This window comes from Rhinolophus ferrumequinum, chromosome 2, assembly GCF_004115265.2.
Source record: "Rhinolophus ferrumequinum isolate MPI-CBG mRhiFer1 chromosome 2, mRhiFer1_v1.p, whole genome shotgun sequence".
Taxonomy (NCBI): Eukaryota; Metazoa; Chordata; class Mammalia; order Chiroptera; family Rhinolophidae; genus Rhinolophus; species Rhinolophus ferrumequinum.
In genome coordinates, this window is record NC_046285.1 from 15955642 (window position 1) to 15980556 (window position 24915).

At 34.9% G+C, this 24915-nt stretch overlaps 1 pseudogene; it reads right to left on the minus strand.

The window, feature by feature from the left end:
* Window positions 1-2026: 2026 nt before the first annotated feature.
* LOC117037926 (heterogeneous nuclear ribonucleoprotein A1-like) lies at window positions 2027-11623 on the minus strand (annotated as a pseudogene).
* Between the last annotated feature and the right edge of the window lie 13292 nt (window positions 11624-24915).

The window sequence follows — 24915 nt, forward strand, 5'->3', positions numbered from 1 at the left end:
ACATTTTTAAAACAAAAGTTTGAATATTTCTTTATGAGTAACTGTCCTTTTGGTTTTGTATGTAAGAAATAAGAGAAAATTATCAGTTCATTATGTTTCTATATCTGAATTTATTTTGTCTAAAATCACTCTGTCAGTTAGTAAGAATCATTTACATAATTCTCAGTAACAAACCTGGAAAGTGAGTCACATAAAGGATTCAAACAAAAATTTTTTTGGTAAGCCTGAAGTTATTTCTCGTATAAATTACTAAAATTATTCCTCAAGATAAATTTTTGTTTTACTTGCATTAATTGCAATAGGTATATTTTTCTACCTAGTCTCTTATATTTCTTTACAATAGGTGTAATTTAAATATTAAAATGTTGAACTCTAGTAATAACCAGTCAGTAATTAAATATAAAACAATACTGAATTTTTCTTGTGGTACTAAATATTCAGCAAGAATTATATACTATAACATATAGTATAGACAAACTTTATGAAATGAAGATATATTTGCATTTCCCAAGTTATCTGGCTTAGCATGGTTCCTAGTCACTACAAACAGTGGGCTCTTACAACACTAGCGGGCTTATTCCTGTACACAATATGGAGATGTGAGAGCGTGGTATCAAGTCGTTGGTATCATTGCCACAGCCTCCTGAATGATCCTTCTGCCATTTTTTATTTTATGCCTTATAGTCCTGGTTCTATTCCTTCTACAATTTAAATCTGATAATGTCAGTCTGTAGCTTAAAGTATTATTGCTTTGGGGTTGATATCCTAAATTTGAGCAGCATACAAAGACAAACTTGTTTGCCGGTCTCATACCCTGCCTCTTGCACATGCTCGTTCATGTCTCTGATTCTTGCCCATTTTGCTCCCTGTGCCCGGAAAAATCATCTCCATCCTGCTTGGCTCCTTGCATCCATCAACACTTGACTCAAGTGTCATCTTGTCTGGGAAGCCATCCAGCCCTCACCCAGACAGAGATAGCTGCCCTTGCTCTAGGTGCACAGAAGCACCCAGTGGGGTTTGAGGTGTGAAAATAATGTGCCAGAAGAAATCTTACTTTGAGAAAATATTCATGAGGTTCCAGGCTGCCTTCTTATGCCTGGGCATTCAGTTCCTCAGAATAGCCCTAAAAGAATAATTTTCCTCTGTGGGTTAAGATCTTCTTCCTTGATTTCAGTGGCTGTGCTACAATCAACATTCTTTGTAGAAAACATGAGCTGATCTCATAGTCATTCTTGCTTTGGCTGGTAGAAGAGGTAGGCTGAATCCAGAATGAGCCAAGTCAGTGAGTCCCTTTTCCATGAATGGGGAATGTGGATACAGAAATATTATAATCAATGTTTTTTTTCTCTCTTTTGTTTGTTTATTTTTTTTCCAGCCTGTACCTCTAACATATAACTCAGATTTTTGGCTACTATGCTTTTTCTGGGGGAGGAGGAACAAGTATATATTTATAGAGTTTGCTGTATTAACCTTCTCTCTCTTTCATTTTTTTTTTTTTTTTTTTTTTTTTTTTGTACACCATGTCTTGTTCTCTTTATTTTTACTATAGATTCAATTACCACCCGGTATCATTTTCTATTTCAATACAGTTTTGATTCCATCTAACTAACTGTATTGTACTCTTACCGTTTTCCCCCAAAATAAGGCCTAACCGGACCATCACCTCTAATGCGTGTTTTGGAGTAAAAATTAACATAAGACCTGGTCTTATTTTAATATAAGACCAATTATTCTGTGATATGTTTTTTCTATGTGGGTTTGTCTCAGTTTTTTCTTTTTCTTTCTTTTTTAAAAAATAGTTCTATTCAGCGTCATGATTAGACTGTTACATTAGCAATCAACAGCATGGGTATATAAAAAAAAAATCTACATTAAAAACCCTTTGTTGGAATGCTTTACACTTTCCACAGAACAGGAAACTAAAATAACCTGTTTACACAGTCACAAATACAGTCCTCTAGTTTTCTGCCCATGCATACGAGTATTGTCTAAAACATGCCTTCTTTGTAGCAACTCGGCCCTGCCACTACTGTACTTGGCTGAGTTCACAAATCTTTGTAACCTGTATCTTCCTGTCACTTCTCTGGCTTTCCTCTCCTGGTAAGATTGTTTCCTGGCAGTAATTATACCTTCTGGCACTGCCATACCTACTGCTGCTGCTGGAGCCTCCATAGCTGCCTTGGTTTCGTGGTTTCGCAAAGGATTGCCTACAACCATAGGGGCCAGAGGTTCTGCCTCCAAAGTTTCATCCTTTCATGGTCCAAAATTTGAAGATTGATTGATGTAGATTGCCAAAATTGTTTAGCTTCCGCCACCTTCAAAATTGCTTCCATTCTTACCAATCCATTAGCGCCATCCCCACTGCCACCATATCGTCCACCACGACGGCCACCAAAGCCACCTCAACCACTGAAGTTTCCTCCAGGACCAACATTGTCATTCCCACCAAAACCACCTCTTCGACCACCACCGAAGTCTCCAGAACCACTTCGACCTCTTTGACTGGATGAAGCACTGGCCGTATCTCGCTTAGATAGGGCTTTCCTTACGTCACAGTTGTGGCCATTCACAGTGTGGTATTTCTGAGTGACAATCTTGTCTACAGAGTCATGGGAATCAAAGGTGACAAAAGAAAAGCTTCTTGCCACTGCCTTAGTAGGTCATGATTTCAATCACTTCAGTTTCCCCATATTGTTCAACATAATCTCTTAAATGATGTTCTTCCTTGTCTTCTTTTAACCAGCAACAAAAATCTTCACAGTTAAGTGGGCACTGGGTCTTTGAGGATCTTCTTCTGAGACAGCCCTCTTTGGTCCCACAACTCTTCCCTCCACCTGTATGGCCTTGCCTTCACGGCTGCATCCACGTCCTCCACGGTAGCACACATGACAAACCCAAAGCCTCTGGAGCGCATGGTGTTTGGATGTCATCATCACAGTCAGTGAGCATTCCCCACTGCTCAGAATGGCTCCTCAGACCCTCACTGGTTGTTTCAAAGCTCAAACCTCCGATGAAGAACTTCTGCAGCTGTTTAAGCTGTTTGGGAGACTGACTTAGAATGACGACTGCGGGAGTTAACGATGCTTACTTGGTGGCGTCCACCAACAGAAAGGGTTCTTTTTCTTTTTTTCTTTCTATTACCATATATTTGACCCCCTTTACTCTCTTCATCCTTCTACCCCATACTGTTGTCTGTGTCTACGAATTTGTTCATTTGTTGCTTTCTGTTTTATATCCCACAGATGGGCTAAATCATATAGTTCTTGTACTTTTCTGTATGATGTATTTCCACCTGAAAAAAATGAAAACATTTATTCATAAAGTGATATATACCCCAATGTTCACTGAAGCATTATTTACAGTGTCCAAGACATGGAAACAACCTAAGTATCCTTCGATGGATGATTGGACAAAAAAGATGTGGTACATATATACAATGGAATACTACTCTGCCGTAAAAAGGATGAAATATTGCCATTTGCAACAACATGGATAGGTCTTGAGAGTATCATGCTAAGAATTTTCTCTAGTAGCTCTTGTAATGTGATCTTCTAGCAACAAATTCTCTGTTTTTATTTATCTGGGAATCTTTCTGCCTGCATGGCCTTTATTGTTTCTGATAAAATAGCTATTTAAAAAAATACATATATGATTCCTTTTATGTGATGAATCATTTTTCTCTTACTCTGCTTTCAAAGGCTTTTGTCTTTGGATTTCAGTATTTTTAATGGTACTAGCAATCTATCTTGAAGTTCATTGATTCCTTCTTCTGCAGTTTAAATCTATAGTTAAGCCTCCAGTGAAATTTTCATTTCAATCACTGTACTTGTCCACTCTAGAATTACCGTTTTAAAATGTAGTTTCTATCTTTTCATTGATATTTCTATTTGATGAGACATTGTAATCATAGCTTACTTTATTTCTTTAAGCATGGTTTCCTTTAGTTCTTTGAACATTTTTATAATAGCTGCTTTTGCTAAATCTGACATCTGTGATCTCTCCCAGGGTGTTTATGTTGTCTGCTTATTTTATCGATGTATGGATCACACCTTGCTATTTTCTCCATTTATTATTATTATTATTAATATTTTTATTATTGTTTTTAAAGTGTTCACTTTTGGTAATATATTGTAGTAACTTTGGATAGTGATTTCCTTCCACCTCTCTGGGCTTGTTTTTGTTGTTAACCTATTTGTTTAGTGACATGACTGGACTATTTTAGTGAAGTATCTTTTCTTTGCAATATAAAGCCTCTGATGTCCCTTTTCAGATGTAGCATCTTGGCCATGTACACAGTCACCCTAGGATGACAGTGTTTCTACCAGGCCTTTTTTGACTGTCTCTCTGATATCTCCAGCCTCTTTTTGTATCACCCCAGATGTTAGACTTCACTAATTGCTAGACGATTGCTCTATCATTTTTAACACTTCTTAGGGGGATCACTTTCTCCATAGTCTGATCCAATAAAATTTGGGTGAGAATAATTTTTGAGGCCAGTCTTCGAGGTTCGTTCTGATCTCAGAAGGACTTTTCTTGGCACTCTCCTTCTCTGATTCTCTCTGATAAATCAGCTGACTGATGGTTTAGCTGACTGCATTCTTAGAGCTAAAATTCTGCTCTTAACTGCTTACCCCTCAATCTCCATTATTTCCAAGAATAATTAAACTTCCCTTCACTCTCTTTTACATGAAGTTAGTTCCTCTGGGGAGAGCATTGGATCTCTCTTTCTCTCTCTTTGTTTCCCTTTATGAAATCATTTTACCCTGAGCATAATCTCTGAGCCATTGCTCCTAGGACTGGAATGGGTAACCACTGACCTTCTCAGCATGTCTCTCTCTAGAAGCTCCACCCTGAGAGTGAGCTATTGTGAGCATAATGAGGTCTACAGTGTTCCTGGTCTGTCATGCCCGTGGTAAAGCCTTTGCCCTCTGACGGGAGTCTGGCTGGAGGAAGAAAGGCCCTAGCTTCTTGGCTACACTCACCAGGAATTTAGCTTTTACAACTCATCATTGAAGAAAATGACAATTGCTGGAGGCCTTACATTTCCAGTGAGATACTATGTTCCTTGATTGGGCGTTGGAGCTATGGGGAGAGAGTCAGCTATGCCAAGAAAAGTCATCTCTGGCAACACACAAACTTCTGAGGAACTCCTCTCGTGCTAAGCTTGGCGGAGGGAAAAAGAGGGAATGGGTTGTTTCTCAGATGTCACAGATTCTTGCTGTTCTATTGATATTAAACAGATTTCTTTGTTTGAATAAATGTTTTCTTTATTTGCTGTATGCCCCGTTATGACAACTTCCGGAGACTTTAAATGGTAATTATTTTTTATAATTTTCACCAGCTTATGGTTGTTTCAGAGAAAAAATGGGTTCCATGTGACTCCTCATATACATATTCCAGATGTTGACAATCCGCCATTGTTTTTAACTGTGTGGCTGAGAAGTAGAAGTGATCTGTATAGAGCTATTAGGTTGGTGCAAAAGTAATTGCAGTTTAAAATTTAAAACTGAATGCAAAAAACACAATTACTTTTGCACCAACCTAATACAAAGAGGAGGCAGACACACAGAAAGAGGAAGAAATAAAAAAAAAATTAATTTAAAAAACAGAGAAAAACATCTCTCTGGGGTTCCCCTTGACTTTCCAATCCCTAGTTTTAGTCTATGAGATTGACTTGCATTCCTGCAACTCTGTTCTGTGAGGCATGATACACCTTTAAATAACATCACCCTTTTTTGGGCCTGAGATTAATGCTATTTGTGGTGAACCAAAGATGCCCTAGCCAAGTCAATAATTTATGAGTTAAACTACAGAAGTTTTGAAAGCCAAGTCACAAAGGTGTGGATTTGAGGATGTCACTGCTGACAGAGATTTTATTTATGAAGGTCTTTTTATAACAGTCTGAACTTCCTAGAGTTCCAACAGAATTCTTCTGAGAATGGTTACTCACGAGGCCAATGACCTTAGAAATCTTATTGCCTCTGTTTTCCCATCTATAAAATAGATATGGTAATCGTAACCCACTTAATGAAGCTGTCAATGAAGCTGTCAAGAGTTAAATGAGTTAAGGCACATAAAGTGCTTTTAACAGTGTCCAACATAGTAAGCATTCACTTTAAGTCTAAAATTCCTTAAGCAAAACTTTGGGACAGTTTTCTTAGGACTTAGAATAGTTATAATAATAATAAAAAGTAGTGTAACTACATTACTACACTGATAATATCCCTTCTTTTGTAAGTTTTATTTTACAGTGATTAAATCATTTAATCAATTTAATTCTACTTAACTAGATCAAGACAAGGGCCTAATCCCCATACTGTTTGTTACTAAACACTGAGTCCATTGTAAAATTCTCATGGTAATTTCATTTATCTAAAAAATAGTTGGTATTTTAATTATAATAAAATTAAATAACTTGCTTTGTACCTGTTTGACTGCATTGAACCATGTTTAATAACATCAATTCAACATTTACCAAAGGATAACTACAGAAAAGATAGAACCAGATGGTCAAACCATAATCTGTTCTGATAAAATAGGACTGTAGTTAAATTGACAAGAGAAATATCATTATTCTAGAAGATGCCAGTGCACAGTCATACTTTGGGCAATTATTGTTATCTAAACATAGACAGTTTTAAAATCTGACAAGTTATGCAGTTACGTCAGTAAAGGACATGATAAATTTTACTATTTTTTCCCCTGAAATTTTTCAGTTACCCGGTCATATAAAGTAAGAATGTGTCATGTGAGTAAAACATAAAAGTTGAAAAAAATCTTAACTGTTTATGATATGCTATTATAGACACAAACATGTTTTCATAGAAAACTGTGAAATCTTTATCCATATATTGGGTTTTGAGTGAGGTTTGCTCTTTTCTTTTTTTAAGATTTCTATTAATTAATAAGGTATGGAAATGGGGGAAGACTGGATATAACAGCAACAAATGTATATTGTTTATTTTAGTAACTTTAATCTTTAACTCTTGTTTGCCATTGTGATGATTTTCTCCATAATCTTAAAGGAATTTTTTAAAAACCTGTTGAAAATTGAAAAATAATAACCTAAAACTTTTAGTTTTATTTTCAACATAAAAATTCATGGCAAAATATGTAATGCCAGCTCAATGCGAATTTTAAAGGCTGTAGGATGCATTAAAATATATTTACAATAAAATAGAATGCTTTTTTGCTTACCTTACCTAGATACTGTTAGTATAGTCATGTATTAACAGTATTGGTTAAAGACAAAGCAAAATGTATACTTTATAATTTTAGAGGTCTCAAGTTATTCAAATGAGCACCAAATCTCTATACTTCCATAATGCAAATAAATAATTTCCCTTAATATTTTCTATGTCTTTATATCGTCTATTTTCCCCTCTGAGAACGGAGGAAACAGACTATAAATCAAGCAAATAACTTTTGCATGATAGATTATGAAAAACATTTGATCTTTTGATCTTGAAACCACACAGCCAAAATGCTTTTACTTCCTGGCATGAGTCCCAGACTCCAAGTGTCATTCAAAGGAAATATTTTCAAGATATAGTGTTTGATATTTTACATCTTTTTTATAAATCTTTCTCTATTTCTTTTATTATTGGATTTCTTTATAAGTTTTCTTACAAGTAACTGCAGAATGCTAGAAAAAGAAAAAAAATGAAACTAATGAAAACATAACTTCTTCAGGAATCAGCTGTAAAAATAGCTAAGATACTGTAAAAAGGGAGAGAGAGAATTACAATTAAACATGTATCAAAATTGCTCACCTTTACGGCTAGCTATGCACAAAGGTTTATGTTCAGTCCCTGAGTACAACATCAGCCTCCATATCTGTGAACATCATGAATACTTGATAAACCCACAGCAACAATACCAGAATAAAAACTGTGTTAATATTTGCACAAGCATAGCTGCCTAAGGATTTTAACTATCCCAGGGCTAAAACAAAAAATAGAACACAAATCTTCTTTTCCATACGTCTTCTAAAACTTCCAGTAATTTTTCACACTTGAAAAATGAAAAACTAAAGACATTAATTTGCATCAGTTCATTTATTGCTATTTTAAATATCATTTGTTCATGCTGCAATCCATAAAGTTATATGAATAGTAAATGAAGAGTCATGTTAACAACTACAGAGACAAATCAGTTTGCCTCTGTTGATTTTAGTTGCTTGACTGGGTGATTTAAAAACTGTATGCCTCCTACTTATATAAGCAAATTATTTTTGATATCAGAAACACCACTGCAGTCACATCTTTCAATTTCAAGTTACAAGACGACTCTCTCTGTAAAACTCTCTCTTAATGAGGTGTCTTTGGTCATATCGCAAAGGAATCTTGCAATGTCAAGGATTACTTGGGATGCATAGCAATGTCTGAGGCAGATAAACTATTTATTAAGGTATGCTAAGGTTAATAAGCTAAAATTGTCATGACCCAGTTGAGAAAACCAAAAGCTATAGAGCAAGCAAAACTCATAGCTTGGTGCATAGTGCTTGTGGACTTTACTGGGAGAGATGGAAAATGCTCCTTGCTAGAGAAATTATACTCTGAGAGTCATGAACCAATCAATATTTCTTAGAGAGAAGAAATTTTGAGTGCACTTGCCATTCATAGACATCTCGGAAATCAGAAGCAGGTCACAGAGCAGGAAAGAAATACCACAAACACTAAATTAAGAGTAGATTGAGGGGGTTCTCAGAAATAATTAGTAGATTACACACAGTCAGTGGAAGAGGTGACTTATTCAGGCAGTCAGGAATTGCTGGGAGCTAAATTAATGGTCATTGAGACCTTGGGCATGACCAAATTTCAAACCACTGACCAATTCTTTATAATCCTTATTTCTGGTTCTTAAAATAAGTATGATCTGCATCAGTGAAAGTCCTGGCAGGAAACAGAAGGCACACTTAGCTGGGATTTTGAAAAGAAGTTAATGAAATGATAGATAGATAGATAGATAGATAGATAGATAGATAGATATAGATAGATTAATAATAGATAGATAGATAGATAGATATAGATAGATTATCTATCTATCTATATCTATCTATCTATCTATCTAGAATATATATAGAGAGGGTGCCAATAAAATATATATATATATATTTTAAGAAAGAAAAATCTATTAAAATTATAATAAGATATACCAACAACAAAAGATGAATACACTTCACGTTTTACTTCTGCAATTACAAGAGGTGCTCAAAGTGGTTGCCATCAGTGTCCAGACACTTCTGATTACAGAAAACTACTGTTTGAGAAATGGTGACCAAAGTGTCCACTTGTATACATTTTTTGGGGCACTCCTGGTATATATCAACAGGTATCCAGGGACTAGCAGCAGCAGGAAGCCACCCATAGACCTGAAGGGATAGGAGAGAAAACTGTGTTGCCAAAACCAGCTGAGAGACAGACCATAGACATGGAGTTGCTTCTCAAGAGCTTCAGGTCAGTTTACAGTCTAAACAGGGAGGAAATGAGGAAGGGCTGCATAAGGGAGGGAACGAAGATGAAATATCCTAAACTCTATCCTCATACACTCAGCTCTTTTGTCTGAGCCCTTCCCTTTCCCCACTCCCCTTTGCCAAATCTAATTGGAAGCCAGAGGGCAAGAGAGCCTGTGGGGACAGAGCCCCCAAAAGCAGTTTCCAGGCTCTCGGCCTCACATAGAAAGGTGCTGGCTCAGGTAGTAAATGGCCGTCCACTGTGATCAAATGGCCAGCAGCTGTGGCTAGTTGGCCGTCAGCTGTAACCAGTGAGACATTGGCCACTAATATAACTGCCGTGGCTATGCTAGCAGAATAAAGGGGGGAGCTAGCAAGAAGATGGTGGCTGAGCCTGCAAGCGGCACAGTGAGGGTTGAGAATTGTGTGGCTCCTGGTTCCTGTGTCTCCAACCCAGCCGCCAGCGAGAGTATAGTGGTGTGACTCCCCTACCTATGGCCCCGTGGGTGTTCCTTTTTGGCCTCACCATGTCCTGCGTTCTTATGTGGGGAGTGGGACCAGAGACCCCACCTGACACCCCGCACGACAGAGCCTGAGTGATGCAATCTGTAGAAATTAATCGCTCAGAGGCGTAGAACAGGGCAGAGGTGGTAGAGAACAGGAGTGTGACGAGGGAGTGGGGAGAGACATGGGGATAAAGGTCTTCAGTCCAATGAGTCTAATCTTTGGGAATCGTTAAGTAGCTGAGTCACTAAACTTGATTAAGAGTGAGCTTTGTATTGATTTCCACTCCACTATATTAATTTAGAAGGAGTCCAAAAAAGAATGACATGCACCATAAATTGTACTGTAGGTAAGAAATATGGAATTTAATTCTTGGAAAATTAATATACCAAGAATTAAATATATATGTAATATCACAATTTATTTCTTAAATGTAATGTATATACACACATATACATATATGCCTAATATGATATCGCAAGAATTAAATTTCATCATGATATGTATGTATCTATATTTATATGTATGGCTATATGTATATCTATGTCAAGTTTCTTTTAAACTACTTTTTCCAGCATATTTTATTTCTGATGGAAATCTCTTTGAAAAAAACAGAGTTCATTGAAATTGACTCCTAGGGTCAAATGCCTTTGGATTTTGTATAAGGTCAAACACCTTATCTAATGTAAGTATTAACACGGCCAAAAAAGCCTCTAATAGTAGATGAAATCCTTTCAAAGGGCCTGAAAAGTAGGGACAAGCACTAATGATTCATTCTGCTCAAGATTGATGATGTTTGTAAAGCAAAAGAGATTTATTGACTTATTTATTGATTTGATTTATTGGTTTGGAATGATTTTTTTTACCCAAGAAGCATTCATGAATGTGCCACAAATACAATCAGAGAAAATGCAGCGTCTGCAGCTTGGAGAAAGAGGCTGAGCAGGCAGCTGCGAGAGAAGAGGATTTAACGAAGAGGAATGATTTTTGCAACAGAGATATATTACACAGTGCAGCACTGTTCTGAGTCAATAATGATGACTAACCAAGACGGGATGAGAATTAGGGTAGCAAATGATGCCTATGGCATGAATACAGTAAGAAAGAAGGAAAACGCATCATGTAATTATGACTGTTTTATTTTTCCCCCAACTGTGGAGTAGTACAGAGCAAAAATTGGTGAATAGTGAGGAAGTCACACAAAACAAGCCAAATCAATAACACTGTTAGTTTGAATAGATATCCAGATTGCACACATTTACATTATAAATGAATAAAGCAATGCAATTTACAAATAATATAAAATGTATGATGTTATTGATGACTCAGGTGGAGTTGACAGCAAGAGTTCATGGTAGCCAAAAAGAGGAACTGATTCTGAACCACTGATTCTAGAAGAGGAATTCATTGTAAATATACTGAATAGCTTGTAGGATCTCTGGAGATTCAAGCGCCAGATTTGGAGGCCACACAGCCCAAAATAATTCCAAATCTTGCTACAGATCTGATTAGCCACAGACACCACTGCGCTGCCTCTGGAAACCAGATGATGCTTGTTTGCCTCGTGGAAACTGATGAGACAGAATCCCAGGAACCACCTCCAGGAATGCAGCCATTCCATTGATGAGACTGGCCTCCGCATTTAGCTGCAATCACTCCAGCCATCTGTCGCCAGAAAACATTTTGTAATGTCCCTTCTTCCTTAGATCACTGGCTTCTGTTTCAGAGTCAGTGTGTGATTGGCACAGCCTTAGTCAGGAGTTTGTACTTTAACTGCCAAGGACTGGGAAAGTAAGGATCCAGTATACTTGGCTTCTACAGGACCCTGGGAATGCCTCATTTGTTGGGCGATTTCTCAAACATAGTGTGGAGATTCAGATGGTGGGTGGACAAAAAGAATGGCAAATGGCCTTTGAAGCAGATGAGCAAATAAAACTAAAATACCCTGGGGTATGACTATTCTTTTTGCAAAAGGCCTTAGAAGCCCTATAATATGAAGATCACCATTATGCTATGGTTCTTACCATCAAATGTATATAACGGAATAGAGTTGCTACTGCAGTCTGGGTTTTCTAAGCAGGTTCAACGGTTTAGCTAAGGGACCTATTCAACCACTGGCTTTTAAAACACAGATTGATTAACGTATAATAATAGTTGTTTCATCACGTCTTATTGCCTGATTTGGGTATTCTGGAGAAAACATATTCCATTCAGTATAAATGCCACATAAGCTAATTTTTGCAATTTCATTTTTAATCCCCAGTAAAAGCATTTTAGTGTTTACTTCTTTTCTGAAAGTAAGCAAACTTACATCTGTCCTATAGTGCCATAATTATTGCTACATCTTTGATCTACCATTGTACCACTATCTAATCAATAACATTTTAAAATATGTATGTAAGATGTTTCTCTATTTCTTGTCCTTCAATGAGATACTTCAGATCACCTTGGAAATCGACTATTTCACTTATTACTTCATTGCATATACTTTGCAGGGGTGGTAACTAATAACTGTCATGTTGGTGAATCCAGTGGGTTTTTCAGTCTTCTTCCTCTACAATCTTCATCATTTTTGTTTATACTGTCCAGTTCATCATAGATACTTGTTTCCTTCGGTTTCTATGTTACATCATATTTATGTTTGCCTTCCTACCTTTGTGGTCATTAATGTTTGGCTCTTTTTCCTCTGCTTTCCTTCTAAATCTAAATATCTTTCCAAATTCTAATCTTTATTCTTTTCTCCAGGTTACACATGGAGTCACCTTTGGTCATTCATTCCATAGGGGAGTTTGTAGAGTCGTTAACAGTCTAATCAAAATGTTTTTCCCCAATATACATCTTTATTCTCAATCTCAGTTCTCAGCTCCTGTTCCATTTCCATAAGCATTGCAAAACATTTCTAAAGTCAAATTCATCACATTTTCTCCCAAACCTGCTATTCCGCAGGATTTAGTATCGTATACACTTTAAAACTTGAGAGAAGGCTGAATTGTATGACATTTGGTCCAAATACCCATCTATGAATCTTAATCTCACTCTCCCACAATGAGGAATGGTGTATTCATGATTGTTATGTATGTTAAATTTCTATGGATACAAAACCTTTAAATACTTGGAAGGGAACATAGAATGATAGCAATTCAGAAATAAGAAGCTGATTGGGCTTATTACCAATCAGCAAGAGCACAGCATTTTATAATTTATATATTTTATACATAAACATATTCCATATTTTATAACTATAGTCTCTATTGTCTTGTTAATCAACTTTTTCATGAGCTAAGTGATGAAATTGGTATTCTGTCTTTAAAGAATTTTCAGTAATAAAATTTCAGTTTCCAAATGTGAGTGCCACATCCGAGAGAATTTTGTTGCTGGTCAGTATTTTATGGTATTCAATTTATTCTGATTCTAGAAAAATCCCCTAATTCTCTTAGTGACAGTTCCTCTTCATCACTATGTTTATTCCTTCAAAATATTACACACACAACCACATCCCATTAACAAACATACTGCTGCCATGGACCTTTCTGCTGAGCACCATATTTTTGTTTGCCTTCAGACTGAAGAAATGAACATAATACTCCATATGCACTCAGTCTACTAGAAAGATTTGTAATCCTAGACATTTGCAATGTTTTCAAGGTTTTTATATGTTGAACCAGCCAAAGCATAACATTTCAGCTAGACCTGTCTAAAATAAGCAAAAGATAGTGATCAAGCACAAGTTCAGTTAAGAGGGTGATCATCTTCTGTTATAATAATTGTATAAACCAACTAATAATATTCAAATATCCTATTTCTCAAAGCTTCAGGGATTCGTCAGTGAACTGCTCTCTCATATCCCAGCAACTGAGATGAAACATTAAAAATGGTAACTTGTGAAAACAAAACAAAAAAGTGCCTTTTCATTTCACCTGTATGATAAATTTTAGAGAAGCAAAGGTTTTAAGTATATTGTCTTAATAATAAACATGAGAACAATGTCATTGTCACTAATATCTCAGAGCCGAAATTCTCAATCATTGATTAATAGTCATGGATAATTAATTTATCGGACAGAATGTGCTGACACATGCACAAGAATAGATGTTATGAATTTGATCAATTCTGTTAGATTTTTATGTTGAGAAGCCCACGTTCCTTTAACAGATAAAAACATAAGATCTCCAGTGGGATTCGAATATTAGTTTCAGGTAAAGAAAGTTAGCAGAAGAAGATGTAGTGACTATGCGTTTCATCTCTTTTATATTTAGTTTCCCTGGGATAAAAAAAGAATCCTTGTGTTCTAAATACTCTCTCTCTCTCTCTCTCTCTCTCTCTCTCTCTCTCTCTCTCTCTCTCTGTCTCTCTCTCTCTCTCTCTCTCTCTCTCTCTCTCTCTCTCTCTCTCTCTGTCTCTCAAAAGAAACATAGTTTTGTGCATTTAAACTTATGAGCAGAGGCTGATGGTCAAATGAGCTGTGGCACTGAAAAAAAATATGAAGGGGTTCTCTCTCTCTTTCTCTCCTGTTAAGAATAAAATTACTTTGGACATTAATGTAAAAGTCTTCCTTAGCTATATCCATACATTAATCATGTATTTAGAATGAATGATAATAATATAAAAAGGCAAAAAGGCAAAATAAATATTGTCCCACCCAGCGAAATTTGTACCCTACTCCCATTAACTTCCACCAAAGTAAATTTGCTTTGGTGTTACTTTTATATCTTTTGTACTTATATCCTAGTTTCAAATAATGGGCATCCAACTCTTTATCAAGACATATTATCAAAACGATTTTCTTTTATAAAATATTAGGAATTTAGCCTCTTACATTATTCCCACTTCCTCATTATATTCTTCCTCCAAATTTTGCTAATTCTATTTTCCTTTAAGCTATTCTATGACTGAGTTTTATGGCTTTAAGTATAATTAAACCTCAATTTCTTGATCCAGAAACTTTAAACAGAACATTTCATGAAAGGTGAGTGAAGTACAATTCAGAATCTTCCAACTCATTCACCATCCATCCACCAATTTTTTGTGAATGTGGTAGGTAGGGGAACAAAAGTGTCCTCGAAAGCATATAAGTTCCTAATTCTTGAAATGTTCTGTGAATGTTACCCTATATGGAAAAAGAGTGTTATCTTATTATACAACAGAAGATGTGTTAAGATAGGATCTTGAAAGAAGGAGTTTACGCTGGTTTTTTGGGTGGGTCTAAATGTGATAATATTTATCCTTATAAAAGAGAGTCAGAGGGAAATTAGACACACCCAGAGAAGAAGGCTACTTGGGGTGATACGACCGTAAACCAAGGAATGCCAACAACCACCAAAAACTGGAAGAAGCAGGAAGGATTCTTCCCCAAGAATCTCTGAAGGTAGTGTGGCCCTGTCAACAGCTTCATTTTAGATTCCTGGACTCCAAATCTGTGACAGAAAGCATGTCTATTGTTTTAAACCACAATAGTAGGTCTGTCCATTTTAAACTGCATGCCTGTTGTTTTAAACTTGCTGTTTAAGTCACAGGAAACTATAAATTTCCTGTGGTTGCTTGTAACAAATTACCACAAGTAGCAAATTACTTGTAATTTGTTACAAGCAACCACAGGAAATTTATACAGTGAGCAATATCTTTGATTCTGTGTTGTCAAGGCTTATGATAATCTGCTCTGAAGTATAATATAGGCTTTTTGATTTACTTTATTTTGCTATTTTAATTTTATAAATTATAGAATGTTTCAAATATTATATAATATAAATATCATAGGGAGCAAACACTGTGACCAGCCTCACAGAAAGAAAAATGTCATTAAAATTAGGGTACCTAAAGGATGTTTTAAAAATCAATTCTTTTTTTCTTTTATTTATTCCACGAATTTCTCAAAATCACTTCATATTTCAGTTTATATTTGGAACATAACTTTCTGGGTCATTTTCCTCTCTTTCCATTCACTAAATAAGCACTGCCTTTACCATATTAATCAGACAACTTGGGTAATAAAATCCACTTTATTATTAAAGATATTCTTCTTAGAATCCTTTGAGGTCGTGTTCTACATTAGACAGTAGATTGAGTGCTTGTCACACTGCTACACAGCTGTCATCCTGGGATTTTTTTTTATTTTTATTTTTTGAATCCTTGGATTATTTCAGTTTTTTACCTTTCTTTTGCTATTGGTCCATTTTATTTTCCTGGCATTTCTTATCAAATGATTTTTTTTTAAAGAAATAGTTTAAATTTGTGTATATCTATATTCAGTTCTGCCACTAGAATATTTGTTTGACTTGCTATTAAATTCTGAATTGAGAATTGTGCTTACTAATAATTGACTTTGTCTATTAACTCTTAAGATTTAGATTTGATGATGAAAATTCTGACACTTAACTTATTATGTGTGGCCTTGGCCTTTTTCTTTATTCATGGCTAAGTAATTAATATCCTCTCTTCTTCTATCTCTGGAAGATTTCAAGTGTTTTTCTTTCTGAGGGGGGAGGAGCTTATATTTCCCCCATTATTTACTGTTTTGAATATTATAGAACTATGTCTAGGCATGCATCTTTATTTAATTATTTTCTCGGCCTTTCTGCATCTTTGAGAAAATTTCTTCCTTTATTCATTTATTATCCCTTTATTGTCTCTTTCTTGAAATTCCTCTTAGATAGATGTTAATGTTCTGAATTAATTTGAAAAGGTTATTAAATTTTCGTTTCATTTTTTATAATATGACAGACTTTATTAATTTTATATTCCATCTGTTCTATTGACTGAATTAATTCAAGTGGTGAAACCAAGCAAAGGAATGATGGACCAAGGCATGAATGGCTACCGTGTTCACCTACAAAGTGGGCATTGAGCTCGACCTCAGAGTAGACATAGAATGTCCAGTGTTGCCCAGCAGATAGGACTGGGGCACGAGATAGTGAGGACATTGAATTCTAATCAGGAAACACATGGAAATCCATAGTATTAAGCAAAGCCTACAAGGTCAGTTACAGTTTGAAAATTATAAAGCAGTTCATTTCAGAGTGTACCTTGAAGTCCACTTGAACATTATCAAAATGTTCAAGTCCTTTAAATAGTACTTAAAGTGAAATTCTGTGAATCCCATACTTTCATGTCTTTGTGCAACATGATATGTCCTAATGATTTACTAAATATCTTGGGAAATTTGAGTATGTATCAACCAATCATAGCAGATTGTTAGCATTCAGTAATTTAGTAATTCCTGAGAAACAGTGGATGCCCTGTTATGGCCCCACCCATGCCTCCTTTTGTGCAAAGTGGGTCCTCTTCTCTGACGTGATAATATGTGGAAACCCATTCTGATGGATCAGACACTCCATAAGCTCTTCAACACTACTGTTTGCTGAAAAGAAAAAGCAGACCCACATCTAAAATATGCGTGTATTCCTGTCAGAATCAATGCTGGCCACTTCAAACAAGGTGCTGTCATGATACTTTGGGGTCTCTGGATGTCATTGTCCGCTTAGATGAACAATCCTCAGAATGTTTGGAAACTCCCTTCTCCAGTGTATAATTACTTGAGTAAATGGTATTAATTATATTTAGACAATAATCAGGATAATTGTTTCCATGTACACTTACCATCTAGTGTGGTATCCTTCCTCTTAAGGATTTGGTCTCTGGATTCCAGGTCAAAACCTAACTCATGTATGTAAACTGGGGCAGAGACTGTGGCTCTTTACTGGGGCAAATGCTTTCAGTTTCTTGATCATTCACTTTTGCTTGAATGCCCATCTATTTTGTACCTCTGGATATGTTTTCAGTTAATACGTCCAAATCATGTTGCTCATCAGACCCCTTGGCCAGCCTGTGACCTCATTAGGATAATTGTATTCACTTGGTTTCTAACTGCTGCCCTTTAACCTCTTGCTCGGAAGTCAAATCATCTATCTTCTTTGCTATCAGTGAGGCAAGTTCTGTATCCACCTCTCCTACCATTGCTGGGTGTGCAAAGAAGAACCAGAACTGAGCCTCTTTGTGATGTTTACACCCTGTGTCCTCGTGCATTTCTTCTAACCTTGATACATGTCTATCCTCCAGACCATCTGTGGAAGACAATTCTTGCTTTTCAATTTAGCATGGACCATCACTCTTCCACATGTGTAGGAGACATCCCAGAAGCAAATTTACATCATCTTCTGGAGTTCATGTGAGTGTTCTATGCCATATCAAAAAAAAGTGCTCCTGAATAATCTCTCTTTGTTCTACTTCACTTTTGGGTTCCCTACCCTTCAGCAAAGACCTTCAGAAACCAATCCCATGCCTACTTTCCTAGTTCTTTCTGATTTTTCGGGCTAAGTCTTTGAACTTCTTTAAAATATAATCTCTTTCTTCTATAGGACAAGCACATCTCTGACTAAGGTTGGTTATAACTTAATCATATACATATATACACATGTATATATATGTATATATACATATATACACATGTATATATACGTATATATACATATATACACATGTATATATATGTATATATACATATATACACATGTATATATATATGTATATATATATATATATATACATATATATATGTGTGTGTGTGTGTGTGTGTGTGTATATAGATATATATATATATATATATATATATATATATTAGCCACAAAAGGAGTTGGGAGCAGATTCTCAGGAGGACCTTAAATATTTGCAGGGAAATATTCTGAATGATTTTCAAACAAGGGAAGTGAAAGCTCTTAAAAAAACAGTTTAGGCCACTTATGCCATCTCAGGATCTTCAGGAATCTGAGGATTCAAGATATAGGAACATCAATACAAATGTCCCCTTCCGTGCCAGTGTCACATTCTTGTCTAATCAAGGTCCTGAGCATGACAGAGAAAACCTGTGTTAGTGGAGAATTTAGTCTCATTTGGAGCTTGTCCTCTGGCTTTCACAATTGCTTTCAATTGGTGATCAATTTTTCTCAATATTTTGTTATTTTTCCAGAATGCCAACTGAGTTTAATAAGATTAATAATAGCCACCTGATTCCCTTGTACTTATAATTCCTATTTCCCCTATGTTTCTCAAATACCTCCTACATTGCACCAGCTAATTCATTCCTTTCATCCCAATGTACCACTGGTAAAGTTTAACAGTGTAACCATTGGTCTGTCATGTATGTCAAGAACTGACATAATGATGGGACCAATGATGGTATCTCATTACCAGCCGTACCACAAGATATCTAGCTCCAGCATCTGTCTGAGTGTCTGCTTTCCCAGACCACTCTGCATACCAAATGCCTCCGGTTTCATTCCCTAGGAAGCAGATTTAGAGGTGGGATTTAGGATGCAGGGTGTTTATTGAAGTTTCCCTGGGATTAACACCTTTGGAAAAGAAAACAGAATTGGACAAAAGAAAAAAGTGAATTGCATTAAAAGTTCAATGACAAACTCAGACAATCCCTGGAGCTCTGAAGAAGAATCACTTTTTTTTTTTAATTAAATTTATTGGTTTGACATTCGTTAGTAAAGTTAGATAGGTTTCAAGTGTTTATGTCTATAATACCTCGTCTATGTATTGCAGTGTGTGTTCAGCACCCAGAGTCAGTTCTCTTTCCATCACCATATGTTTTACCCCTTTTACCCTCTTCTACCAGTCCCCTCTGCCCTTACCTTCTGGTGACAACTATTGTCTGTGTCTATGAATGTTTGCTTCTTTGTTTGTTTGTCATGTTCCTTTGTGGTTTTCAGTTTTATATCCCAAATACCAGTGAAATAATATATTTCTCGACTTTTTCTGTCTTACTTATTTCGCTTAGCATAATAATCACAAGATCCATCCATGTTGTCATAAATGGCAGTATTTCATTTTTTCTTAGGGCAGAACAGTATTCCATTGTGAAGAATGACTTTTTATAGTTGTTTCTCATTGGGCTGGCTTTTCAGATTTTTTAATTCCTGCATTAATCAGACATTGAGTGTGACTGCTCTGGGAAACAGCATGACTTTGGACGAGGTAGTTTCTGCTTTTGGGACAATCTCTGAGGTGGCTGACAAAACGTTCAACAGCTGAGGAAACAAATCCATGCATCAAGGGTGACTTGCACAGCATATCATATTGTCTACCACATATCTACTGCATATCCGTCACTGCTATCGACCCAACCCTAATTTAAAATTGTACCCCATTGAAATATCCCTAAGCATGCAGTAGGAATCCTTATAATTGTAAAAGTTTATTTGAATCAATTCAGAAAGGTTTTGAGTTAGTCTTGATTTTAAATTGATACAAGTATTAGTTTTTCCTTTATTAGCTACTTTTGTAATTGTTGGACAATTTGATTATCCTCACAATTTATGGTAATGCATATTTGCTTTGCCTTTTTTTTTTTTGTCCTTGAACAACATGGGTTTGAAACTGTGCCAGTCACCTTATACATGAATTAAAAAATATATATACAGTAAATGTAGTTTTTCTTACTTATGATTTTCTTAGCATTTTCTTTCCTCTAGATTACTTTATTGTAAGAATATAGTACATAATACATGTCACATTCAAAATATGTATTCATAGACTGTTTATGTTATCGGAAAAGCTTCTGGTTAAGAGTAGGCTATCATTCGTTAAGTATTTTGGAGTCAAAAATCATATGTGGATTTTCGACTGCACGAGTGTTTGGTGCCCCCAACTAGCTCATTGTTCTAGAGTCAACTGTACATTTTCAGTAGTAAACTTGTGGTAGTGTAAGACATGCTTGTTTGGTTGTTTTAACTATGTGAGATAAGACAAAATGTTTGGGATTTCTAATTTTGGAAGTAATTCAGGAGCCCTCAGAGAAAACACACTGAGAAAGAGAAAATCCTAGGGAAGAACTTGGTTATTTTTTTCTTCCTCTTTGTACTGCTTTTACAGAAATGCTTATCCATGGTAAAGGTAAAAAAAAAAAAGAAAAAAGAAAAAGAAAAAAATTACTTTTGTCAGGGCCAAGAAGAAAAGCTATATAGTTTTTATTTTTAAGGAAATAAAATTTGTGATCCAAATCTCCAGTAATATAAATATAAAGTATTCACTATAAAAATATTGCCATTGTACAGTATTACATTTCTATTGTACTGACTAAAATCTTTCTGAACATGGAAAAATGTCAGATTATGCCACAAAATACAATATACATTTTCTAAAACCAGAACTACAAGTTATGGCAACAGTAATTTACTTGATCTGCTTTATATCTCTGTTTCATATGTAATTCAAAATATAGACAGAAGGATTTAACTATATTTCAGATATTCTAATTTTTAATCAAGAATGACAAATGTTAATCCTTGCTTGTCTCTACTTTGACTGATACATTGAACAACTACTATATATTAAACATCATAACATGTAAGATGCAGCGTTAGTTTTGGAGAAAGATTCCAAAATGACTTAGATATAGAGCTTGAATCCAAAGAGCTTAAAATTTATATGTTAGCTTGAACATGATTAAGTTTGTAGCATAATTCTTCAGCACTAACAAAACCGAGTGAATTCAAATTATAATACCTTCTCCATGATGCTAAGAATGTAAATAAGTGCTCAAAGCTTCAAATGGTGGGCAGTATGATGATATTTTACATTAATAGTAATGTTTTCTATAATTAAGGTATTTTAAATAATGTTCAATTATCACATGGCTCTTAGGTAAGTGTTTCTTCGTCTATTGATATTCTGAAAAAAAATTATTTACACAGATGGTATATTAGTTTCCCAGGGTTACTATAATAGTAAAGTATCAAAAACTATGTGGCATAAAAGGACAGATATTTATTGTCTCGCAGCTTTGGAGGCTAGTTGTCCATAACCAAGATTCCAGCAGGGTTGGTTTCTTCTGAGAGCTGTGAGTGGGGATCTGTTCCAGGGTTCTCCCCAAACTTTTGGGGGTTTGCTGGCAATCTTTGTCATTTCTTAGCTTGTAGATGCCATCACCCTGGTCTCTGTCTTGATCTTCACACAGCATTTTCCATCTATCTCTTCACATAGTCTTCCCTCTGCGCATGTTTGTCTCTGTATCCAAATTTCCCCCTTTACAAGGATATATGTTGTATTGGCTCAGGGCCCACCTTAATGTTCTTACTTTGACTCAATTACCTTTGTAAATACCCTATTTCCAAATAAGGTTACTTTCTGAGGTATTGCAGGTTAGAACTTCCACATGTTTTTTGAGGATACAATTCAAATAATAACAAATGAATAATGATTATTCAAAGCTATAACCACATTTGCAGCTCCAAATTTCAAATAGAAAATTAAATAAAATAATCGACTTTACATAGAAGTTGTAATTGTTGCAGCATTTTAAACTCACAGAAAATTATGTTTTATAATTATTTTAAAATGCTCTTTCTGTTCTTGAAAATTTCCTATCTAGTTTCATAGCTAGGTCCTTTTGCATATTTTGTTTGTCTGGTTACGCATTAAAACATAAATAATTTTAAAATCTGTGTGTGTTTCATCTGCCTTGTCTATTTCTGTATTATTATAATTTTAAAGAGCTTATTACCCCAATAACTTTATATCTAAAAAGAAATAAGGATGCACATCTTGCTGGAATCTCTTTTTTTTTTTTTCTCAATTTGTTTTTTATGTTCTATTCTACCAGACTCTTCTTTCTTAATCCTCTGTAATATCAGTGCACACACATTTTACAGGTATGATTTGTTAAATTAAATGAGTGCTTTATTTTATAAGGTAATGGTTCACAGCTTTGGGTGAACTTTAAAATCACTTGGGAAAGAGGAAATGTGAAGAGGTTTGGTCAAAATTAGTTTTAAATGAATAGTTAGACCACTATCAGGAAGTAAATGACCTTAATGTGGTTGTGCAGTTAGTTTTCTGTCTTTTTTTTTCTTTAAATATCTCTCTGGAGAAGCTTGTGATATTTTGGCATTCAAGTTACTTTAGAATGATGTAATCATTTAATAAGCTTAAGACGTCCAGTAGGAAAATCAATATTTTTATTTCTTTCCAGGAAAATAACATTTTTTGTAATTATATAATGTACCACACTAAGAAATACAGCTTTAAATGAACTAGTCAAGTTTTTTTTTTTTTTTTTTCTGGTAAAAATGGATACTATGGATATACTCTTATACAACATATTGCATCCTCTTTGTTCCACCACTTAAGAAATATCACCAAATCTTTTCAATATTATGACTCTTCTCTGTCTAGTACCCTTTATCATTATCCATCCTATCAGTTTAAAAAATGGAGTCATCTCTTATAACCACTTCCGTATTTCCCTAAATGAGCTGACCACAAATAACTATGAAACATATTCAAAAACTTTTTCTCATCGAATCCAGATTGATTATTTTAAAGTACAATCTGGTGGAATTACCCATTTGCTAAAAAACTGTCAGTAGCTTTTTATTGTTCTCAATATAAAAACAGGCTCAATATAATAATATGGCAGCAGAGGTGTCCATGTTCACAATCCAGGCTAATATTAAGAAAAATTTAGAAATTTTGCAGTTGCATTTTTGGTGTTTCCATTCTGCCCAAGTTGAACCTCTGGAAGTGCCTTCGTTTTTCATACCCTAACCACTTTCATTATTCCCCAGCTTACTGATTCTCTACTCCATGACCTCAATTCTCTTTTTGAACTCTTTTATTGAGTTTCATAACTAAAACAAAATTAGTAGTTTTTTGATTCTTACATACTGATGTATTTTCAAAAGCATCCATGGTCACTAACATTGCTTAGGTCAAAATAACAAAATCCTCTTGTAGAATTATACATTCTAGAGTACTCCAGTGATGGAGATTTGTTTGGTTCATGAGCTTTTCCTTGCATACATTAACACTTACGATGTATGCAATCATTACTGCCATATAAAAGTTCTTAGCTTGAAATAAGTACAGAAAATGGTGGAAACATATTTTTTGATATGACGACATATTGAATAGCAGTAAAAAATTATAGACCAAAATTTTGTTGAAGAGTCAAATACTCTGTCAAAAAAATGTTAAAAGTAAATATTGAAAACAATTCCATTGAAATGAATCAGATTTTATTTTCCTGTTTATATCACTAATAACACCTTACTTTTATTTTATGAAGTTTTCATTTACAATTTTAACTTTAAAAAATTGTATTGAGTCTGCTCAATCTAATATTCTCTAACGTATTTGAAAATTAGAGGATTTTATTCCAGAGTTAATGCCTACAGATCAACTTAAAACTATAAAATTAAAATAAAACTTTATAAACAAATGGAAGGTTATGGTATTATACTAAGAGAATCAGCATATTTATAAGTAAATTTGACATTCATTTTTAATGTATCAAAAAAATTCTTCATGAAAGGTAATAAATGAATGCTTTTCATTTTGTAACCAGGTCAAAAACAAAATTTCTCAGAAGCATAAAAAGAGTTTTTTTCTGAATCCCCTCCAATGCTATGCACATCATATACCTTAATTTTTATTTTATATTTTTAATAAATTGAAGGGTGGATGTACTTCAAAGCATGTAAGTAGGAGACAAAGATTCTGGTCTTCACTTTGCCACTAAAAATGTCATTTAGTCACTTACCTCTCTAAAGAAACAAATGAGAGGTTTAGACAGAACATGAACATCCATTGAAAGTTGAGGGTTATACAATATTATAGGTTGTGTAACACTGGGTAGTTGGTTCAGGGGGATATAGGGTTGATTTGCTGAAAAGCTAGGCTGGAGGCTGACTAAAAGAATTACTATACCAAACCGAGGAGGATTTTATTTTATCTTATAGACTAATGGTACTCAAACCTTGTTGTATGTAACAATAAAAAAATTATTACAAAATGTTCATTCCCAGATCCCACATTTTCCATTAGAGATTCTTATTTAGTAAAACTAAGACAGGATAAAGAATACATTGTTTTTAACAAGTACTCCAGGTGCTTTCAAATAATAATCACTACTCCAGGCATGAAGAATTAATTGGTATCTTAAAAATTAGGGAATGAAAACA